The following is a 24,649-nucleotide window of genomic DNA, read 5'->3' as shown; positions in this document are numbered from 1 at the left end:
AAAAGAATTCTCAGAAAAACTAAACAAAAGCAAAAGTAAAAAACCAACTAACCTCTCCTGGCAGCTCCACTCCCCACGCAGCAACACTCACTACACTAGCTGCAGCTGAAAGTCATTAAAGAAGATGAGGAACACCTGGTCTTCCCTCACCAGCTGAAAACTATCTGTTCTTACCCAAAAGGTGCCACAAAGGGTCTTGGTTACTATCCTGCAGATGTTTTGGGATACTGTTTAAATGTTCAGACTGGGATGTTTTCCCTGTCTTTCTAATTTAAACCTGCAAGCCTGGGAGTTAGCTATTCTCCACTGTGTCAAAAGCTTGAGCAGAAGAGTTAAGCAGGTCAGTACAGCAAGGCAATATCTCTGGTATTACCTGCTGGGAGAGGTCACGTAACTCCTACCCTCTAGAAACCACACTTTCTCCATTGTTTGTTTGTAATCTGGTCAGTCCTTCTTCAGCTTGCTGGTTACATCACACTTGTAGGAGAAAATATCTTCAAAGCATTCCTTACCCTGTAAGCTATTTGGCAAAAAGAGAACGAAGACAACTCTTCCTTCTCTGGCTAGACTGAGAAACCCTCTGTTTCCTTTGCCCTTTAGATGTTACGACCAAAAACCAAATTATATTTGAGTTGCTTTGAATGCCTCTTTCACCTGCAAAATTAGGGTAAAATTTGAAGTTTATGAAGACATTTACAGGGGATTTTCAAATACATTTCAAAGAATATATTTGCCAATAGAATATTTTTAAAACTGCGTGTACTGCACAGATTACTCCATGCTTTCCTCGTTCTTTTGTGCTGAGTACTGTGTCCCAGAACCATTTCCAGTAACTGCCAATACATTAGAAACCATGAGCAGACTCACAGGTAATGAGTTTTTTACTACTCAGCCATCTCTTCTATTCTGTGATGTTCTGTTTTCCCTGTATGTGTTTCTGAGAGGCATGTGTAGGCAGTAGTTACCAACTCATAAGCCATCCTTTTTTCCTTCTCTCTGAAAACTCTTTAGTTCTAGTCTTCCATTTGTCTTTAGCCACTGAAACAAACCTGCACTTTCTTCTACAAAACATTCAGCAGTCTATATCAAATAGCCATGGATATCCCAGGACTGAAGGCTATACAGCATATCAGTATTCCTATTACATTTTGCCTCCAGCTACTCCTCTTAGCAGCATTTTCTTCCTGTTATACACTGCCTACCTCTCCATTTGTTTACCTTGGAAAATTTCTCCCCACTGAACATCCCTGCCTACCTGTCTTTCTCATAGCAGGTCTGGAACTCAAGCAGATTCTAGATTAAAAAGACTAGTAGCAAGTGTGCAGAAATACAAAGCAATAGAAAAAGAGAGAAAACTAAAAATACTCGAATGAGGTCAAGCTTTCCTCCTGGCAAATTAATAACCCTCAGATTTAGACCACTGAAACATCACCTGTGGCATAGTGGAGAAACTACTCTTTTTTCACAGACTAGTGTTTCCTGCCACACAGTTTCCTATGGATGTTTGTGACAAACATCCAAAAAGCTCTTCTGACATAAGAATTCTATTTGTTGAGTCCTAGTTAAAATCTAAGATTACTTTGCTGTCTTGATTACAGTAATTTTTTTTATTTCTTTATTTGAAACACTGTAACAGTAAAAGAAGGCACAAAATGTCCAGGTGGTTCCTGCAATGCACTGATAACTTTCTGACACAGGTGGTAGAGAAGCTAATGAGGGGTATGCTACTTGGCCTTGTTTTTACTAACAAGGAAGGGCTGGTTAAGGATGCGATGACTGGGGAAAGCTCAGGATGCAGAGATCCACAAGATGGTGGAGTTCAAGATCTTGCGTGGAAGAAGCGAAGCAAAGCAATAGGTAGAATTGCTACTCTGGACTTCAAATGAGCCAGCTTTGACTTATTCAAAGACCTACAAGGAGGCATCCCATAGGCTAGAGAATTTGAAAGTAAGGGGGCCCATAAGAGCTAGTTAACACTTAAAAAGCACTTCTTCCAAGCTCGAGATTGGTGCACCCCTAAGAGCAACAAGTCAGAAAAAGGTGGCAATACAAACAGAGTATGGATATAACTACCCACAGCACTATTTTAAAGTTTTCAATTGTGCTGTCATGTAATTTTTTTCTTATAAAATCCTGAACAATGCTGCTTGTTCTAGAGTAGAAACAAGCAGAAATTTGCTTGTTTCTGAAATAGCAAGGAGAGAAAGGAACAGATTTAACTCTGATCCCTCAAAAGCACATGTGTAAATCACTGATATTTTATTCCATATAAAAGGGAGGCAACTCCTTGGCATTCTAACCACAGGACTCATTAATGAAATCGATCACATTTAAGGTTCCCTCCAACCTGAACTATTTTTGATTCTATGATATCTAATCACTAGAGGTCAGTTATAAATACATGGAAGTAGAAACCAACACATGATTTCCAAATTGATAACATGAGATAGTGTATAATCAATGAATATACAGATGTTATAATTATGAAATAAACCAGAGAGTTTGGCTAAGCCAGTTAAAATAACAAAAAGAGAATAGATAGAATGCTTACCCGTGTCCCAAGCTCACTGCAAAACTCCAGAAGAGAAATCTCCAGAAAAGATCCTTCCCCACTGGTAGTCAGCTCTTAAATGGGTCTAGGAGAGGTGCAGCCAGGCTCCTCCCCTTCCAGCAGCACGGGTGAATTGCCTTCACCTGTGTTCCTGTGGCTGACTCATTGCTCGCCTCAGATCAATCAGAGATTCAGGCCGTGATTCAGCGGTTCCCATACAGATAGATATTAAAAAAGTAACATAGCTGAACACTGTTCTGGGAAGGGTGAGTCTTGATATTGATTACATCTGTTATGGAATGTAGATCTTTTTATGATGGAACTGTAATAGACCACAATTAGAAATAGTTAGCTGGTAATTTTCTATGGAAACATAAAATACTGATATGCAACTCAAATGTCAGGAATGTAAACTGAAAAATAAGATATTATTAACAGCTATTGTTTCTTAAAAATGTTATACACCATTTGGTTTTGAAGCCAGTTATCCCTTCAATAAATACATTGGAAACATCTACAATGTAATTTTGCAATGATGTTATAGTAATCTGTTGTGGTTTAACCTAGCAGATGGCTCAGCACCACAAATTCGTTTGCTCATTCCCTTCCTTCCCAGTGGGATGGGGGAGCAAATCAAAAGGAAAAAATAAAGCAGAACTTGTGGGTTGAAATAAAACTATATACAAAGATAGAGAAAAAGGATTATAATTATGACATACGTATACATGAATGTATATAACAAGTGATGCCCAAGCAATTGCTCATCGCTGCCCAGCCAATTCTCAGCTTTCCACCCCAAGCAGCAAAAGAGAGCGAGATGAACTCCTACCCCTTCAAAACTCCTTTTGCATTACATCATATGGTTTGGAATATCCCTTTGGCCAGTTTAAGTCAGATGTCCTAATTCTGTCCCATCTTAACCCTTTCTTATTATGAGCTGAGAAACTCATCCTGACTCATAGAAATGGCCTTGGCTCTGTACAACACTACTTAGAGGCAACTATAAACATCAGTGTGTTATCAACACTATTTTCTCCTAGAACCAAAACATAGCATCAAACCAGGCACTCTGAAGAAAACAGTTTCATCCAGATGAAACCAAGACACAATCCTAAACATTTTATAACTTGCTGTAACTTCATGTACACAATTCCATTTCCAAGGTGGGGGAGAAGAGACAGTAAGAGAAAATGGTTGTCGTGGATTAAGATTGGATTAGAGAAGAAATAATTTAAAGGGACCAAAAATGCTGAAGATTATTGTCAGTTACCATTTTACGTAACTCATCTTTCCCCCTTTTGCAGAAATAAAATATGTATTTTTCAGGCTTTGCCAGCAAATACTTTATTTCTACAGGAACCACTTGAGTGTTCAGTAGATCAAAGGTAGTCGTAAAGGTCAGTGTTCTTGCAAATCTGGTGAGTGTATGTTTACCTTACACAAAGGTTGTGATGTGAAACTTACAAAAGGGATGATATACACAAGAATGAATAAATTGATAGTTACATATTTTCTTAAAAAATTCTGCATGATAGTTATACAAGAAGCATTATATTGAGGAGAAAAAAAATGAAAAAAGTACCTTACATTACTTACACTGACATAATAATGCTAATCTAGCCTCTTCTTGCATAGCCTTTCCTTATGCTTAAGTCTGCGATACTGAAGACAAAAAAGAATTCATGTTCGTATATTTAAGCATGTTACTAAATGTGCCTGAGCTTAGACTCTACCTTTTTTATAAATTAAAAAAGAAAAGTAATCATTGTCTTTCCATTAATCTAAAATATTATTTTATTATTCTAAAATAGTTAAAATGCTTTGTGGTAGGATAAATAAATTAGAAATAGGTTTTAAAATTGCTATTATGAAATAAGCTGCATTGCTCTTCTTGCACTACGTTAAATATATTAAGCATCCAGATTCACAAGACTCATCTGCAATAAGGCAGATTTTTTAATAGAGAAGCAAAATCTGGGATGAAACTGACTTTTTGTAGTCATGAAGATGAAGAAACTGAGAAAATAAGCATCCATTCTGCATGAAAACAATACATCTAATCACTTCAAGAAATAATTGTATTGTTTTACATAAATGAAAGTATCTTAAATCTTCTCTCACTTCACCTCCTTTTTTATAACCGTTGTCCCACTGCACTCAGCAGATTTACTCTTGGCTTATGTCCTGTTCACTGTCAGAGCCTAGACTTCAACTCAAAGAACTCTATTTAGCCTTCACAGAGTGTGGATCCAGACCTGACTTGCCAAATTATTTTCATCTTTCTGAGTTGTGACCTTTGACTTCCGGAAAAACTAGTGAGCTTCCCTCAGTGCCTTACATGTTCAAAGCAGCACAAGAGCCAAGACAATGACAGCATAATCACTGAAATCAGTGCTAATCACTGAGATAGATTCACTACCCATTTCCTAAATAGAAACAAAGTGAACGTATTTCTTAATTTGGAAATAGAACCGGGCAGTTTCTAAAATATTATGCAAGGTCACAAAGTTAAAAAAGAAAACTAGCAGTAAGATAACACCTCAAAGACTCCTTTTAATGAGATAAGTTATTATTTTACTCAACTTCTTCAAAATGTATTTGTCTGTTCCAGTCAAAGATGAAATATACTATTTCCCAGGTGACAGACCACAGCAGTGAAAATTCAGTTAAGGAGCATTAGAACAAGTTCTGCGTATTCCTTTTAAGTTTGTGGTTTCTCAGAACCTAGATTTCTCCAGAAACCTTTATCTCACCTTCTGTCTCTATAAACTATCATCCCCAGTGCAGTCTCCACAACTCTCTCCTTTGTTGACTACACTACCCCAAATTTCATTGAGATATAAACATAGATTTAGATTTCACAAGATGTTTCCTACCACACTGTTTTGTTTTCTACCTTCTCCTGAAGCAATGAATGTTGAACACTGACAGAAACAAAACAATGAATTAGGTAAACTAGCCTAGATCTCTGAGGTGAACATGGTATCTTCTTAAATATATTGCTCGTCTCACTTTATGTTACGTAAATTTTTAGGAAAAATACTGGGTGCACATTTTCCCAAACTCTTCATCATCCAAGTTATTCTATGCACCTAGATGAAGATAATTCATACTGAAATGTAACACAGCAAGAAGCAAAATTAGAATAAATCAGATAATATTATAACCAGACAGGTACAGAAGGAGACACATAGCCTGTCAAAGGGGCACTAACAGCATCAAAGAAGTAAAACTATTTTTAATAGGAGGAATTTCAAAGCTGCCTCATGTCAAAGCCAGAGATAATTACAAGGACTGCTTGAAAAATAATGCCTCCCATTTTATTATGTTGGCCTGCAACATCAGAAGCAGATGTTATAATTTAAACACTTCAGATTAATTAAAAATTCAAAATCTCCAAAGGAAGTTTTTTTTCAGAATAATCCTCACAATGAAGATTTCAGGCAAAACATTTACAATTGGCTGCAACTTCAAATTAGAAATGGATAAGTCATTCTGCGTTTTACATTCAGCATAACATTATATGAAGGCTACTTATTTTTCCTCCTCAGACCGGAGCAGGAGTTTCTTCTGCTAATATGAAACACTCCTTTTTTCTGTTTCAGACAAAATGTCACTGGAAAGATGGAATGCTCAAAGTCAGCTCAGATCAGCTGCAATTTTATGCATCTGTGTGGTCCTCTATGTACACAATAGCCCTCTGTAGTTATATGATTTGCATCCCAGGAAACTGATCAAGGAGAAGGCTTATAACTAACGACCTTTGAATGGTCATTGAATTCCTCACTTCAGAAAAAATTGCACCCACTGACATTCATCAATGAATGTTTACAGAGACCAAACAGTGGATGCGAGCACAGTGAGGCAGTGGGTGGTGTGTTTCAGCAGGGACAACAATGAGTTCACTTCAGCTGGTGCAGTTTTGTATGAGTGCAGCATTCGGTGACAACTACGTTGAAAAAGTAATGATTTGTAACTGAGAATTTGCTCTATCAAATAGTGCTATTATATCTTATCTATTGTAGTTTCTGCGGAAATAAATAGGAGGCATTACCTTCAGAGCCACCTACTTACATTGCTGAAAGAGAAAAAGAGAGGAGTTGGCTATAAAACCTCAGATATGTCACAGGGAAGAAATGCTTTTGGAGAAGCTCAACTTGAGCACAAAACGGAGGAAAATAACAATCTGTGACTACCTACAGCAATCTATTCGAATCAGAGGGAGATTTCGTTACAGAATACCTTATGCTTTCTTACATTCCATGGCCTACGTTTTTTATAAAAGCTTTGAACTGTGTTGTCTCTTCCAAATAGTGTTTGCATATTTCTATCAAGCTATAGATAGTGGGCTAATTCTTCAAACAATTATATGGTAGATGAGAGAGTGAAGCACAGTCTGTCAACAAGTGTTAACAAGTTCCCTCTAGATCATCCTACATTGTCCAAAAACTACCAGGTTATAACAGAATAGGATTTAAACAAATGGATTGGACTGGAGAGTTGATATCCCAAAAATTACATATGGAAGGAGAATCTTTAATGACTAGCAATAGTCAAGAAAGCCAGTGGGTAAATGGCAATGAAGTGAAGAACACCTGATCCTACCAACTCAAAAAGAAATTTATAATAATCGTATTCTTGAGACCAAAGGAATTATCAGGTCTGATGTCACAAACTTTTTTTTCCCAGGTTACACTGTACAAGACTGTGGAAAAATTCTTCTCATGCACAAATCAATGAGGAACATAACAGCTGCTTATGTTCCGAATGCTATACGATATTCAAACATTGCTATTTTCCTCTCTCAATTTCATCTCCTGCTCAGACTGAAATGCTTTATATAAATGCTTTATATACACAATTATTATTAACAATAATATTAATAATATTATTAATAATTATATATAGTGTATATATATAATGCTTTATATAAAGTGATACGGATACTTGGGTGAAGATATGATAAGGTATACTAAATTTCCTTCTGCGCTGGGAGCTTCTGAAATCCAAGCTACCCAATGCAAATCTGTAAGACTATACAAAGTGCTTTCTTCTCATCTTCCTCTGTCCAAGCTGCTGCCAAATTGAGATTCTATCTTCCTTCAACTCATATTATGTACCCTTAATCTCAGACCCAGAAAAAGGACTTTAGTTGGTATTACAGCACCGAGTAAAAGAAAGTATCACAGCCACAAACTGTTTAGAAGAATAGAGTTATCTGGAAATGCAGCCTGTGAACCAGCACTTGCTCTGAACGCATCTCACCAGAATGTTTTAGGTTAACTTCTATTGAAATAATGTACATAATGTTACTCAATTAAAATGGAAACTGTCTTAATAAAACTCTGCTATTTTGAAAGAATCCTAATAGACTTGCTTTCCCAGATAATTTGGTAGTGGAAAAATTCTGTGGAACCGGCATGTCTGACAGGATTGATGCTTTCCACTTCCTAAAAAACTCTGGTGCCCTAATAGTTTGTGTTATTTATTTATTAGACTGTGCTCAAAACAGAGCCTAGTAATGTGAGTTCTGTTAAGATTCTAAAAAAATTTTTGGCTTTGCTCTGTTTGAACTCTTACTGTCAATTCATTTGGTTTGAATAATATGCATGATATAATCGTAGATTTTGCTGTGGAAAATCCCTTTAATAAAGAAAAACATCTGAGACCTTGAAATATGCAGAGGGTTTTTTGCAAACAGCAGAGTATAGAAAGCCTTGAACGCTTACCAAAGAGGGTGATGCGTGTCTACTCCATCTCCTAAAAACACTTCCTCCTTCAGATTTACAGTTACTAAGAACAGAGCAATTTTGATCAAAAGAAGCAGCAGCAGCTGTAAGGGAGAAGTTCAATTCTGATTGCTTCATCTGGAATGAAGGGAGTAGTGGTATAACTTTATTATACCAGGTGCAGTAAGTGGCTTTATTTCATTTAATCTGGAGAACAGAGGAATTTGTCACATACAAAAGATGAAAATCTTGTCCTTCTCACCTCTGCCTAGGCATGATGATTATTGGCTGGGTCTTCATAAGAAGTTGGAGATTATGACGACTGTTTACTTTCTCCTGCATAACTGTTGTAAGAGGGCTGGTATTTTGCTTCACTACAAAGGCATGCTGAAAAGTTACTTTTGTTTGGCATTTGCTGGAATGCACTTGTTTTGGGAATGTGTGCTTCTGGGATTCGTGGTGGGCTTGAAGTTTCAACTGTACATCATAGTACACTACTTGTTACTTGATAGAGGGTTTATTAACACTTATTCTAAGAACATTCTGTATACCAAAGTGATTTTTGACTGGCAGCGTACGCTGATAACACAAAATGGGCTCAGATAGAATTTTTTTTACTCCTGTTCCTTTTAGTGGTAGTACAAAGGATTATTTAGCCCAGTAAATGTATCACCAACTTATCAGTATTATCTTTGTTTGAACTTAGTTATGGGGGTTGTATATTCTATAATTGTATTTATGCCATTAATTCAACAATACGGTTCTGTGTGAGGCTGAGCAGGAGCTAAGTTCAAAGTTAATAGAAAAGATTTATCCATCATCTACTTCCTTGAGAAATAGTTCTTAAATGCCACTGTTTCTGACACATTAATATAATAAAACCTCATAGCACGAAGGATAATAGCTATACAGAATAGAGAGCAGGAGAAAGTCAAGCCCAGTATTTCTAGGTTAGACAAAGTTAGAAATTGCATTTTCTTGAAAATAGGAAAAACAAAACAAAAGTTATTCACTTGTTTTTTCTCTCAAGGGAAAACAACTTATTTTCAACAGATTGCAAGTTCATTAACACGTACACAATACGGCCGGGAAAATGGAATTCAGATCATCTCTCTTCAGTACTGTCCAATGTCACATCACCAGGTTGCCCCTATTTCAAATAATGAGTATACAGGACCATTACTTCTAAGTCAGATACAAAAATATAATTGTGTGCTCAGTCTACATGTAAACAAGAGCGAGTGTGCCATACAAATCAAATCTTGAAAATGTGACTGACAAATAAGAAACCTTTCTGCTCAGATTTCGTGAAGATGAATTCTTAATAGCCATCAATGGATCTCAGGCAGAAGCAATTGCACAATGCTAGGAGAAAAGAGTGATACAACTTTTGGCAGACAAGAATTCTATGACAGTTTGAGATGCTCCTGAGTTCAGCTTTGTTGCCCATCACTATAAAAATTAAGCTCTGCCACCCTTCAGTAGAAAGTCCCTTAGTACATAGTACTCATTTCTATCACACAGTCTCTATCCTATTTTCTTCTGCCATGACCATTAGACCAAAAATCAGTATTAGTTAGAGAACTCATAGGTAAACCACAAGTAAAAATTTGTTAAAAACACACAATATCTATTTGCACACATACTTCCAAAACATGCCTAGACATTTTTTTTCTAGCATTGTTTTTATATTTTCATTACCAAGGAAAATCAGTGCAAAACTTACAGTTTGCCTGGAATCCCACTTACTATTACGGCTAATGATGTATGACACTTCATGCTTGTTATCTTCATAATACTTACAACCTTCCCACTTTCCTTAGTTTAATGGCCACATCTACTTTCTCCATTACCTTCTACTTTCTCCATTACCTTCATGGGAAGCCAAAGCCTATAAGGTCTGCATTACTAATGCTCCAAATTGTACATTACAATTCTAAACATTAGTGTTGACTGTTTCAGTCACTAGAGCAGGCAGTGAGCATAAGTATAAAAATCACTGCTGAAATTCTCATGTTCTGTTAGGTAGGACAAATTAAAGTCACGCTTTTGCAGGATTAAACCAAGAAGTTAGCACTATGAAATCCTGCTGTGGATTGAAACACCTTTCCTGTAAAAGATAAAAAGCATCAAAAGTCTGACTATAATTTAATACAACTTTTGACTTTTTTTGTGCAAAAATCACCACTGTTTCTGCTTATCTGTGAACCAGCTATTTCTATATGCCGATTTCATTCATGTTAATATACATTTTTGCTTTATTTAAATGCATTTGTTATGTAGGCAGTTCCCAATTACGGAAAGTACTTCCTACTAAGAATAGAAAGTTTTGAACAGCAGTCACACCCTTCCCTGAATCAAGGCCATTCCAAGCAGTGGAAGACTACAGCATTCATAGAATCAGAGTTGCTCAGGTTGGAAAAGACCTTAAAGATCATCAAGTCCAACTACAACTTAACCATACTACCGTAACTCTAACAGCCCTCCGCTAAATCATGTCCTCGAGCGTCCAAATGGTTCTTAAATACATCCAGAGACGGCAATTCAGGCACCTCTCTGAGGAGCCCATTCCAGTGCTTAACAACCCTCTCAGTAAAGAAGTGTTTCCTGATATCCAACCTAAACTTACTCTGCCGCATCTTGAGGCCACTTCCCCTTGTCCTGTCACCAGTGAGAAGAGACCAACCCCGCTCTCGCTGTAAGTGCCTTTCAGATATTGGAAGAGAGCAATAAGGTCTCTCTTCCCAGACTAAACAGCCCCAGTTCCTTCACTCTCTCCAAGCCCTTCAGAAGCCTTGCTGCCCTTCCTTGGACCTGCTCCAGCACCTCAATGTCCTGTCCGTACTGAGTCCCCAAAACTGAACACAGCACTCAAGGTGAGGCCTCACCAATACTGAGTACAGGGGCAGGATTACTTCCCTAGTGCTGCTCACCACACCATTCCTGATACAAGTCAGAATGCCATTGGCCTTCTTGGCCACCTGGGCCTCTGCTGGCTCATATACAGCCGACTGTCCACCAGTACACACCAACGTCCCTTTCCATTAGGCAGCTTTCCAGCCACTCCTCCCCAAGCCTGTAGGGTGCCTAGGGTTGTTGTGACCAAAATGCAGGACCTGACACTTGGCCCTACTGAAATTCACACAGTTTACCTTAGCCCATTGATCCAATCTATCCAGGTCCCTCTGTGGTGCCTTTCTCCCCACTGGCAGATGAACACTCCCTCCCGACTTGGAATTGTGCTAGAAGCTCATGCCTTAAAGAGAAACAGTCCTTATAACCTAATTTAACTGATTCCAAAAATTCCTTTCTTGCTTCTCACCCTACGTTTCCTAGGCTATCACTTTGCTTTTACACAACTGGTATCAGAGGACAGCGATGTTAGCAGGGCATCTGCCATGGGTTGCACAGAACCCGTGATGTAAAATCACAGGAGTTATCAAATACTGAGTGCATTTCAGGGACTCAGCGCCACCTGCTGCGGATGAGGGGCAATTTGCTTCCCAAGCATGTATGTCCAAGAGCTTTCCTTATGAATGTATCAACAATACCCATATGAGCAAGCGATTGAAACAGCCTACCTCTTGTGGGCTTGTCCAACTTCAACGATTTTGTCATTGTTTGAACTAACTGTCAAAGCAAAGGTATGCAAATAATTACTATTCCCACACTCCCTTCCCCCCCGCCTAAGCATCAGTGCTATAAAGCCTGTTCTAAATTTTAAATAAAAGATGTTTGTTCCTTTTCTCAGACTACTGTGAAAGATTTTGAACCAAAATCTAGTAAACAGCTGACGATACACAAGCAAAGACCATGAGAAAAGGTCATGTTACATATCCTCCACACACTCTTGGAGAAAATTCTGCTGCATACCACTTAAACGCAAACTGTATTCCTGAAAAGGAAAACTTTAATTCTAATCTCTGGCTATTCTGCCTCAGACTTAGCTACCAGTTTCATGAGTCAACAGAGAACCTTAAAGAAAAATAGTCATCCTGAGGACACATTTGCTTTCCACTCTCATTCCTGCTGAGGACCCAAATAAACTCAGCGAAGATGACCCATTAGTGAGTCAGAAAAACCAGTGACTACTTATGTCTCTCAATGGAAAAGAGGAGAGCTATGTAGCGCGCATCATGCAGAAGGTAAGTCCAGACTAGTGATGAGAAGAGCAGCCTTAGCCTAGGAATGATTCCAGAAGAGGCTCTCCCAAGTGCTGTGATATAGAATTTCTCAATTCATTAGCTATATCACTCAATGAAAATAAGGAAGTGGAACTGATTGACATTATGAGAGAGAATAATAGAGTGGGATGAAATTTCCAGCCATTTACAAGCAGCAGAAAGTAGCTGATGATGAACTACTTTAAGAACCCACAAAAACCTGGAAGCAGCAACTGTGAACTTGTTCAGAATTTGCCAACTGACACACTCACTGATCTTGAATGTATGGTCAGCGGGCTGGTGCCTGAGTGTAAACACTGACTTGTTGCTGCTTCTCCATAAAAAAGCGTAATAGAGTAACATATGACAACAATACAAAATTAACTCCTGCTCAGATAACCAGTATTCTATCCACTCACCCTCATTTTCACTTCAGATCCTCTTCTGAGAGTAGAATAAGCATACAATTCTTTAGTCTCCTGCTCATGAATAAATTTCATTCTCTGAAAACATAAAAATGAGAACGAGTAATGGAAAACCTGTTAAACAAATTTGCCTTGTATCCTACACGTGCAGAAGCTGCTTTCACAGCTACTTTGGAAAGAGTAGTTTGTCCTTCCCTTTAGGCCATGAGGAAAATACCTATTTGTCTAACTCAACTTTTCTCAAGCCCCAAAAGATACATTAACAATTCCCAGAGTGTCAGCAACAGTGGCTTGCTAGTGATAGCGGGAGGAACTAATTGCCCTACCTACTGATGAGCATATCCCGCAAATCACTCATGGTTATAGCAGATGTTAAAGGTTTACAGACACACTTGTTCTCCAGACTTCCATGCAGCGTGATCTTACTTCTGAGAGGTATGAACAATGTGGCATGGATGCATTAAGAGTATGCAGGAACACAACTGAGTACCGTGATACTCATCAGTACACTCATACTAGCCTACTGTGCAATGAGCAACATCACAGCTGCACACCAAGGAGGCAAACAAAGACAAAAACAAAAAAATGCACTTCTCGTTCAAGTTGATGTGTATTTCTGCTTAAATTTATTCAGGAAGAGAATATTTTTTTTTTTTTTTAGTCACCTCTTATCTTTCTGAAAATATTTTTAAACATTTCCAAAGCAAGATTTTGGTACTGATGATCTTGGTTTGCACTTTCTTCTGCAGCTCCACAGCTAGAACACTTACAAAATAGAAAGATGGGGGAGAATACCTAGAAACCTAGACTCTGAGTTACAGTTACAGGAAAACACTATTTCTTAATTATATCTGTTCAGGTCCTTGATGAGTTTCAGGTGGGTTTCTGTCTTCTCTACATTCACTTTCAACAGATACTCTAGCAAAATGTTTAATGGGAGACAGCCACTGAAGCAAAGATTTGTAAAAAATGGGTACAGAAAACGTGCCTAATGTGTTTTAAAGTGGCAGTCTCAAATGTCTGTGGTGAAAAATAGGTTCTACATTTTTTTCTGAATGCCACTGAAGTCAGTGGAAGTCATTATGGAGAGTCCAAAGTCAAACTACAGGAATACCATAGGTGATTCATACTGCTACTGATTTGTATCATCGTAATGCTTTGGTGTCTCGTTTGTGAGACATAAACACTTTGAGTAAGGGAACAAAGACAAAGAACAAAAAAACTGGTTCACCCCAACTAGTGAAAAATACACTCCATTTGAAGTATATTTTGATACTTTTTACAAATTGCTTCTGAACAAACTACAAGCCAAACTATTCTGCAGACGCTGTTTGGTGAATACTGCTGCATAATGAATACATTCTAGAAGATTGCAAGCAGAAAGGCAGAGCACACACCAGATAATTTTTTCCTCATGCTTTTTTATCTGTATCTCCTCAGTAGATACATCAAGGGCAAGCTGCCATGGGTGGTGTTGATTTATTTGATTAATAAATGTCCCTTCACTTACTAAGCAACCAGTAAAATAAAGTTTCCTGCAATAAAAGTATTTTATACATTATAGTAAATTAAAATGAATATTTTAATACCTCAAACAATAATGTATTCTTAATGATCATGTTCCCATCACATAGCTTTACTATAAGTAGTTCCATCTTCAAGCGATTTTTAAAATAAAATGAGATACAGAATTATAAGTTGCTGCAGCTGGTAAGAAAAAAAGAAAAATCTGTTCCTTTCATACTTGGTCAGTTCCTTTATGGCTTCAAGCATGACTCAGGGCATACTATGTATTACCTAAGCATGATACAGAAGTAAACCTATAAATGTGGTGCAATAGGATGTTTTAGCATCAGAAGTACCCCCAGGTTTATTGTCAACCGAACTTCAGTACAGTCATCTCAAAATCTGCCACGTTAAAGTATACTTGCAACAAAAGTAAACTGAGATATCACAGATGAGATAAAAAAAAAAACACACCATCATTTTAAAACCAAAACATTTTAAAGGAGAAAATTTTTGTAGACATGAATTTACTATGCCTTATAGGCATACCATACAAAAATGTGTTTCTACAACATATGGAAAGTATCTGAATCAGTTTGACAATGACCTTCATAAATCACTTCTTATTCCAACTTTAAATTACGTCTTGTTCTCTCTCATGGGGTATTCACTATCTCATACAAACTCATAATTGTCTATGCACAGTATTCCTACCTTTATAGAGAATTATGTCATATCAACACAGAGAGGGTATGTAAAACAAAGAGTAAACACATTTTTATGAGACTCTGACCAGATGGACCTACATACTTCACTTTTTATCACTTCCCTTTGGCTTAAGGGAAGATTCTTTTTTGTTGTATGTGATTTATTAAATGGACTAACCAAAACTTTGGGGCATTCCTCTTCAAACTTTATCAGCAGAGCACTGAAATGCTCTGTGGGTGGCCAAACCACACAGAAGAATAATGTGGGATGAAAATCCCATTTCCCTACTCTCAGGTACATGAAGGCTCTAGGTTCATTCAAGGCAAAATTCAACTACCTATTAAAAAATGAAGATTTGTGGGATTTTGTGCAAAAGCGTGTTACAACAGAGTGAAGGCTACTGCTTGTGGTTGTCTTACCTTTCCCTTCCTGTCACAGCTGTAGTTTGAACAAACGTTGTCTATAGTATTGTTCTTTTGTTTTGCCTAGAACAAAAAAATATTCCTTTAACAATAATAAAGATAGTATGTAACTGAATGCTCTAAAATTTTATCCCCTGCTTTTAGCAAATGTCTACCTGTTGATCCTATTCACATAGTCTCAAACAATCACCTCACATCAACACAACCTTCCTAGAGATTTTACATAACAACAACGCAGCTTTACTTACCTGTTCAGCACGTTCTGTTTCTTCTCTAGAGCTTTCTTAACCATAAAAACTGACAGAGAAAACTTAGTCATCTGAGTCAATGATATAGCATTCAATACTTAGAAATATCTCCCAATCCAAAGGTTAGTACTAGCCCCAGAGGCAATTATCTGCACCCAGATACTTTAATTCAACAGCTATTAAAAAACATTTTCATGGAGTGTGTATGCAAAGCTCTACCTGACCATTGCTTTTGCAAAGACAGATTCAAGAATACAATACTTCATAGACATAATAAATATTATAACTGAGATATTTCTATCTTTTTTTTTCCCCTTTACTTTTGAGGTTGGAAAGAACTTCTGGAGATCAACTAGTCCAACCTCTCTGTTCAAGCATGGTTCTCCGGAGCACATCAACCAGGACTGCGTTCAGACTGCTTTTGAAGACCCCCATGGAAGGAGATTCCACAGCCACTCTGGGCAACCTCTTCCAGTGCTCAGTTACCATCACAGTAAAGAAGTTTTTACTCCTCCAGACAGAACTTCTCTGTGTTTCAGTTTGTGCCTGTTTCTTCTTGCCTCTTCAGTGTGTTCCACTGAGAACCCTAATCCTAGCCCCACCCTCTTGACTATCTCCCTTCAGATACACAGTGATGAGATTCCCCAAGAGCCTTCTGCAAGCTGTACAGGCCCAGGTCCCTCAGTATTTCCTCCTGGCAGAGATGCTACAGTCCTTTAATTGTTTTAGTTGCCGTTGACTAGACTCTCTCCAGTATGTCCATGCCTCTTGCACCGGGAAGCCCAGAACTGTACACAGTACTGCAGGTGAGGCCTCACCAGGGTTGAGTGGAGTGAGAAGATCATCTCCCTCAACTTGAGGGCAATGCTCTAATACAATACTCTAATGCAACCCAGATACCAATGGCCTTCTTGGCCACAGAGGCGCATGGCTGACTCATGCTCAGCACACTGTCCATCATGATATGAGGATAACATAGGAGACAGTATCAAAAACCTTGCTGAAGTCAGGTAGACAACATCTACTGCTCTCCCCTTATCTGTGCAACCAGTTGTCCCATCATAGAAAGGACTTAGATTAGTTAAGCATGATTTTCCTTCGATAAACCTGCACCGACTACTCCTGATCACCTTCTTGTCTTCCACATGCTTAGAGATGGCCTCCAGATGACTGTTCCACCTCCCTTTTCAGGGACTGAGATGAGGCTGACTGGCCTGTAGTCTCAAGTGTCTTCCCACTTGTCCTTTGATAACTAGGGTCACATTTGCTTTCTTCCAACCCTCAGGCATCTCTCCTGATTGCCATTACCTTCTAAAGACGATAGAGAGTGGCCTGGCAATGTAGTTCACCTGCTATCTCAGCACTCAAGGATGCATTCTATCAGGACCCATGGATTTGTGGATGTCAAGAGTAACTGAATCATCTCTAACCCAATCCTTCTTAACCAAGGGAAACTCTTCCTTTCTCCAGAATTTCTTCCTAGTCTTCTGGGTCAGGGATTCCTGAGGGTTGGCCTTGGAGGTGAAAACATTCAGTAAGAATATAAGTCTTTGAAAAGGCTGGAACTACTACTACTACTACTACTGCAGTTATTTATGAACTAACTGAACTTGTTCTACAATATGCTGACACCTGATAAACACAAAATGTTAAAACTCTCGGAAGACAATAATGCTTCAGCAGAAATTATATATTTGATTTGTCTGGATAGTTCATTTGTATGTGGTAAAAATAAACATTCTACAGATAGCTAACAAGGAGTTTCTGAACTAATAATGTCATTGATTTACTTAAACATTTATATCTCTGTGTATCATCTTTGGCTCTAGCAATCATAGATTATTTAAAATAACTAGACCAAAGTGCAGAAAATCATAGTTATAAATAACAGCTGTCTGAAACGCTGAACAAAAGTTTGCAAGTTTTCTACCAAATAGGAACAACCAAAATCAAAAGCTGCTCTCAAAAATCTGATATTCTTTAAAATCTAATAAATAGATTAATTAATGGTGACTAAATTTACAACAAAATGCTAACTGTTTATTTTAGTGACTAGGTTTTTGAATTGAACTTTAATCTGAAATTGTTAGTAGCTGTATGAACACAAAGGGATGGCAATGAGATGTCACTCTGCACTCCAGAAATTATTTTGAGACCAGAGATTTTCATAAAACAGCTTTCGTCCTTCCTCTCAAACCATATTCCTAGGCAATATTAAGAATATCAAACCCCAGATGAAAAGAAATTATGATACACAGTTTCAAATCAAGATGTAGTATGGTTGTGCAGTATATAGGCAAAGCACACCCACACTGTAATAAAAACAAATGAGTGAAGCACAACTATAGACTGCAGGTAGCTGTGAAGAGAAAGAAGGTATCAGTGCTATTTCTCAGTGGAGAGAAAACATGTTTAAGAGGATATTTAATCTGCCAAACTTCACAATTCATCTTTCCCTATGCTATATGAAAAAGTGGTAGAATTTGTCTGTTTTCAGAAATGCAGATAAAACTCTTCCAGCCTTGTTAACAACTTACACTATAAAGAATGAGCTAAAGCTTTGCACAGATTACCTTTAGCTTCACAGAGATGAACTTTTCTGTAACATCATATTACTTTTGTAATGCATTTAAGTTAGTAGAACTAGAAAATACTTCTCCAAGATTCATCATGACCAAATAAAGCATTTCTAACATTATGATGTCAGCTTTCCCTCACTGAGACTCATCATATGAATGCTGCCAAATTAATCACTTATTCTTGGAATGCCTCATTTGCATAACTGACTTCTCATATGTTCCAGAACAACTAGATCAGGACTACCTCAACCAGTGTCTACACAGCATTCATCAGGTTTCCTGGGCAACCGGGCTTTCTCACCTGAAGTGGAGGGATGAGAAAAGTTCCTGAATGTAGCAACTAGTTAAATCCTTTTCCCACACACAATAAAGAGGTCAGACTAACAACTCCATAGCCAACAACAGAAAGAACTTCCTATAAACCATAATCCAAACACCAAATTCCTGGGGAATTTGAGGGAAGGAAAGCACCATTCCACTTAAAATGCGTGTTTTGACCATTCACAGAGATATATGTGTCATATTTGTGTCACAATCAGACAAACAAACCATTTTTTAAATTATGAGACGCCGAAAAATAGACAGTTTCAGAGTTTGGGCGAGTTTCGGTTTTCCCTGTTTGAAAATTACACTCTTATTTCTCATTCTTTTTTTGCTCCCTCTCTCCTATTCAAAGGACAAAGAGTACTGGAAATCAAAAACTTACAATGCAAACAAGTCCTCAATGGGCAAAAGAGTCTATTTCCAAAAAAACACATAATAATTTAGGGATATGTGATATGAATGGAAAAGTCATGCCTCATGGAAATATTTTGTTTGTATTTTACTTGCCTAAGTTTAGCCTTTCAGAACACGTTTACTGACATAAATAGTGCATTTCAGGTCTGTACAGCTGCTAGTCAACTCCTGCATCACTTAAGTCATGATAACAATATGGAAACTCAGCATCTTTGGAAAAAATGCTTCTGCTTGTATGCTTAGGGCCTAATAACAAGTGTGCAATCTGTTAACATTTCAGAATGGAAGAAAATCAGAACACATAACCAGCCACTCAGCTTGTAGATCTGTCAGTTTTTTTCTCAAGAGTTACAGATGGCTCACGTGACCAAAACCAACTTTACAGCCTGTAGCCTAAGCAGGTAGGCCTAAGCCAGGTATATCCGACTCACACTCCAACCCAGCTCTCCCTGCAGCTGCCCCCTGCCCCGCTGAGCAGCCTGACCCAGCCCTACTGCTCAGCATCAACCAAACCTTGGTGTGTGCCCTCGGCACTGTCTAGGCTGGAATCAGGGCACGAGGAGGGCACAGAGCAGTGCTAACTCAAGTTATGACAAATACATTTATGCATCGTGATTGATTAGCTAAACGCAGTCCCTTGAACAACAAAAAACATGCAGCCATGCTTTCTGTTGTGATAACGGAATTTGAGAACAGGTTTTAAGGTTGCCAAAAAAAATCATCAATATTTTGCTACTTTTGTGACTCCATTTTCAGTTGACATAAATAAGTTACCTGCTTATTCTCAGACGGAATGTACACAGTTGCAGATACTCCAAGAAAAAGGTGAATATACTTCTTTCCCAGACTTGTGTAAGCCCTCTCTTAGCAGAGAGAGCTATCCCTCACTTCAGAGTCACACCTTACGTCATCACTTCAGGCAGTAGATACATTTGCGAACGACAGTTTTCAAAAGTGAATTATAGGAGGAGTAAGATTTCATCAAAAAAAATATGACAAACACTTTGAGACCTCACTAAGAATTGGAGCCACTGCCATCAAACCAGACAGATGTGTTAGTTTCACAAAAATAAGGTCAAGTATCACACTGTTGCTCTCTCAAACAAAAGTAGTTCTGTTACTTATATAAATTAATTATATAATTATATATTTTATATCCAGTTCAAGATGACTCCTCTTCAATCAGTGCAGCCCAGGCAAGCCAAAAGACTCATGGCCTAAGCCCTACAGTTGTCTTACAGACTCTCATGGCAGCTACCATATTTGGTATAACCAGAAGGATTCTAACCCATAGACACAGGCTGTCCCTGCTGTGCATTAACCGCTACCACTTCAGTGTCTCTGCGACGCTAGAAAGGTCTGATAGGGAAAATGCTTTCTTAAATTGTATATTCTCATAGGTGATGCTATTGCCATTTAGATCTGTTTCTTTCTTCTGAGTTAGCCAGGGATACGCCATCTACAGAGCTAAAGGGACCAGTGACAAGTTTCAGACAATCATCAGTCACTTCCCCCCATTCCATATTAAAAACAAACAACAAACCATTCTCCCTCCAACTTCAATGACACAAAAATATCAAGGGAGAAATGTGAAAACTTAAAATGCCCTCACAGTCCATTGCCTCTTAAATAAATGTGCGACATAATGCTTAACATTGCACATTCCAGAAATAACCTTCTTGCCCTTCTCATTCTGCCCTGCTTCATGCTATTGACAAGAACCCTCATAAACCACCATTCAACAGCAGCATCTGGCAATTTTTAAAGTTCTGTAATAAAAACAAGAAAGTGTTGATAAATTTACTTGACACTTAAAAATAAATCTAATTCAGCCATGGATTAACAATAGAATTTTTATACCAAATAAATTTGCAAGCAAAAATTTTACTAGAATAAAGGCTGACAATCATATTGCTAGTGAACTCCTGATAGGTAAACTACCATCTCAATAACAGTGTTTTCCCTTTGTAGTGCAGAATAAAAGAAAGTTTCTTTGTTAGGTTTGCTTTAGGGTTTGGTGTTTGCCTGCTTTCTGACCACATGCAATCTATTTCAGGCTTTTTTTAGGCACAAGTTTTGCCAAAAAGCTATATGCTTCATTAGTTAGGCATGAAATGTGCTCACAGAAGTTGTAAGACCCAAAAGTTGTGCCAACAAAGCTTCAGAACTTCTGTGAGGCTTCCAGAACTTCTACCGTTCATGCTGTTACATGTAACGTGATTTAAGACAAAGTTGAAGAATAACATATCCCCATCTTTAAAATATACATCCCTTAAATGCCACAAAACCTGGAAATTTGTAATCAAGCTTCTCATCTGTGATCCTGTACTTTCACTGTCCTCCTATCTTTGCTACCAGATTACTCTCTCCTTGCATTTGCTTTCTACATCGGTCAGCAGATTACCCCTCATTCAGTGTCTTCAAGAATTAAAGAGATCATGGTATCTGGAGGCAGACTTGCTCGGGTGCAACTGGTACATGTGAGAACAGACTACGGTTTGACACTGGACCTTCAATTTGAAGATGCAGTTTTGTGTTGAACTTCCCAAACTGCAGGCATAAAGTATTTTCAAAGTGATAAAGAGTAAATCTCTGCTTAAATTGCTTGGTGTAGTGGGTCTGGCTGGGGATGGAGTTTTCTTCACAGAAGCTCAAAGTGTTGTTTTAGATTTGTGACCAAAACAGCGCTGATAACATACCCATGTTTTAACTATTGCTAAATAGTGTTTACACAGCATCAAGGTCTCTGTTTCTCACTCTGCCTCTCATTGAATAGGAGTTTGCTGGAGGTTGAGAAGGGCCATGACTTACTAAGTAATGTTTGCTTTGACCCAAAGTTTTCTCGCTTTTACTTTCTTTCTGCTTATTCTAATCTTCTGAGGCTGGCTGGGGTGCATGGGTAGAAGTGAGCAAGTGGCTATGCAGTGCTTATCTGCCTACCAGGGTTATCCCACAGCACTCAGATAATACGATCTACATGCAAAGTGATTTCAGATAAAACATGCCAGAGTTCAGCTGGGATAAAACTAGCTACATTACTTGTGTAGCTTTTGCATTTCTCTCTAGCTCTCTTTGCTGCTGATTGCTACCATTTGGTTTCAGTTACCTTGGGCATTGGTCCATCCAACTCAAAATTAATTCTAGCAGTGGCCAGAAAACATAGGAGACTTCTGTAGTGAGGTCCCCAGCCTGTTTTGAGAGACCCAATAGGCTCAGATCAGCATCTGCACTTTTTACTGCTATCCAAACAAGAAAAAAAACCTCTGAATATTTTAAGGTTCACACTTCACCACTATACTATTATTTCTTAGACACTCAGTGTTGCCAGTATAAATTAAGCAAGCTCTGTAACCTATAGTTATGACTACCCATGTAATACAGCATGAAGTACAACGCAGAGAACACAGCTGCACTCACTTTCTTTCTAAAGGTCTACACAGTTTTGACAGACTTGATGAACTCTAATTGCATTGAGTCTCTCATGGTCAGAAATCTTCCCCTTATGTGCATTTCTCTGGGTAACGCTCTGCACGTAGAGGACACAAGGAGGATGACAGCCTCACCTTTTAACTCCATCTGTCCCAAGAACTGAACAATGGCTCATATCACATTGCAAGCAGTTTTATGGAGATAGGGTGACCCCATGGCCTACTAGGAACATACCATTTACCACACAGGTTTCTCAACTATAAACTAAAATACAAAAAAAAAAAAAAAAGGTTTTTTTTACCTCATTTTCCACTGGTTTCCCACACTGAAAATAACATCCTGACTGACATGTGGGATGAGGTACCATACAGCTTCAGTAAGGAATGTTAACACAAACATAAAACAAAATGTGATGAGTAAGTAGGACATGGATCATGGGGAAGCCTGATCTCGCTGGAGAAAAGTATAACTGAATAGTCACCAAGTTAACTCTTGCCTTAAAATCAGAACAACACACCAGAATGAAGTACAGATAATAAACAAATCACTAAACCCAATTATGCAGTCTTACATCTCTTGCCAGCTAAGAGGAGACAAAAGGGTTCCAGCTAGTTAGAAAACCCATCCACACGAAAACATTTTAGCTTAAAGTATGGTAGTCTTTTCATTGGCCAGAAGCACTGAAACTGTCCTCTCACTAGCTTCTCTCTTGCATATGGGAGCAAGGTACACCAGCCACTGGCAGAGACGACAGTCTATTCCACTCTCTGCTTTAACAGGAGTCCATCCAGAGATGTGGGTACCAAACCTGGGATCTGCATATGTGTTTCTGGTTTGGAGGCTGCTCATAAGTTGGTACAGGTAAATAAAAGGCAGCTAATACATGACACAGCCTAAATAACACTTCAGAAGTAAACCAGCAGTTTAAGGGGACTGTAGGGACTACTTTCAGGATCAGGGTTGTGTGTTTAGTGGGCTTCTACACAGATATCATAATATATATAGAAAGCAATAATTTCATGTTCACGTATTAAGTAAGATGGACTAACACTGTTGACTTCAAAATAGCAATCAGTTTACACTGACCAGGAACTGTTTGTATCAAAATCATAGTAGTTTGAGATGCAAATTCCTCCTTTTTCTTCTGATCTTGTTAGAATGGCTCACTGCTTTCTAATTTAAATATTATCGGTCCAGGGTTGGTTGCTCTCCTTCAAAATTCCAACCAACATGATAAAAGTGACTGGAATTGAGAAGAATATTTTTATAGTAAGTAAATGCAATAGGCTCTGAAAGGCTCTAAAATAAACATTTATAAAAGTGAGGTAGGCATTTCTTTGTCAGTTAAAGTACTCATGGCTCAGAAGTTAACATATATTTTTATGTGTTGGCTTATTGGATCAGACATAGAGACTTTTATTAAAGAAAGTGGAAACAGATTGTGGAAAAGAATGTCAAAAATGCAGATGTAAAAAAATTTAACTCACTAAAATTGTTGGTAGTAATTGGTTTGACTCTGAGGTGTTATACGTACAGTGGACTGAAGTGAGATGAGACAAATTTAAACCTTAAAAAAAAAAAGAAAAACTTCACTGAGGTAGACTTCCGCAAAAAGAACTTCACCATAAAAAATAAACAGCTAGAGAATGAACATTATCATGAAAGGAATGTAGTGCAACTGCAACAATACATTATGCAGATTTCACAAACACTTCCTTTCGAAGTCATGAACTTACATTAAATCTTCAGCAAAATTAAATGTACAATAAATAAAATCAAGTACTCTTCAGATTATTTCATTGATCTACTCATTATTATTCTGAAAAAAGTATTTCTAGTTGCACTTCATCTTGCAAAAGCAAAATGCAGAAATTCCAAGATTTAGCGTGTTTTATGTCAGCCTCTCAGTTGAGTAATGGTAATATAAATAATAAAGCTTACTCTCATTTTCTCTTGCTCCTCTAAAATAAATGAAAGCATTACATTAGTCTCCTCTGAACTCTGTGGCTGGTGAAAAACCCCATGAGACGTATCTAAAATTTCTTACAACTGGTGTATGAATAGTACTTCTGTGGTTATAATAAATAACTTTGCCTGAGACAGTTTTAATGAGAATGGATCTCCTTCCAATTTTATTCTGGTTAGCATAAA

The 24,649-nt window shown here is 37.9% G+C and overlaps 1 long non-coding RNA gene across 3 annotated transcripts in view; it reads right to left on the bottom strand.

Annotated features, from left to right (window-relative positions):
- Positions 1-2,697: 2,697 nt before the first annotated feature.
- Positions 2,698-24,649, bottom strand: part of LOC116216556 — a 34,861-nt gene continuing 12,909 nt past the window's right edge. For all 3 annotated transcript variants that reach the window (XR_004159549.1, XR_004159550.1, XR_004159551.1), the window contains 3 exons: positions 15,502-15,567; positions 12,863-12,946; positions 2,698-2,873 (listed from right to left, as the gene is read on the bottom strand). This is a non-coding gene — a long non-coding RNA (uncharacterized LOC116216556). The remainder of the gene's footprint in view (positions 2,874-12,862; positions 12,947-15,501; positions 15,568-24,649) is intronic.

The sequence above is a fragment of the Meleagris gallopavo genome, chromosome 4, assembly GCF_000146605.3.
Source record: "Meleagris gallopavo isolate NT-WF06-2002-E0010 breed Aviagen turkey brand Nicholas breeding stock chromosome 4, Turkey_5.1, whole genome shotgun sequence".
Taxonomy (NCBI): domain Eukaryota; kingdom Metazoa; phylum Chordata; class Aves; order Galliformes; family Phasianidae; genus Meleagris; species Meleagris gallopavo.
Note: the sequence above shows the minus strand (reverse complement) of the source record. Positions and strands in the feature narration are given on the sequence as shown.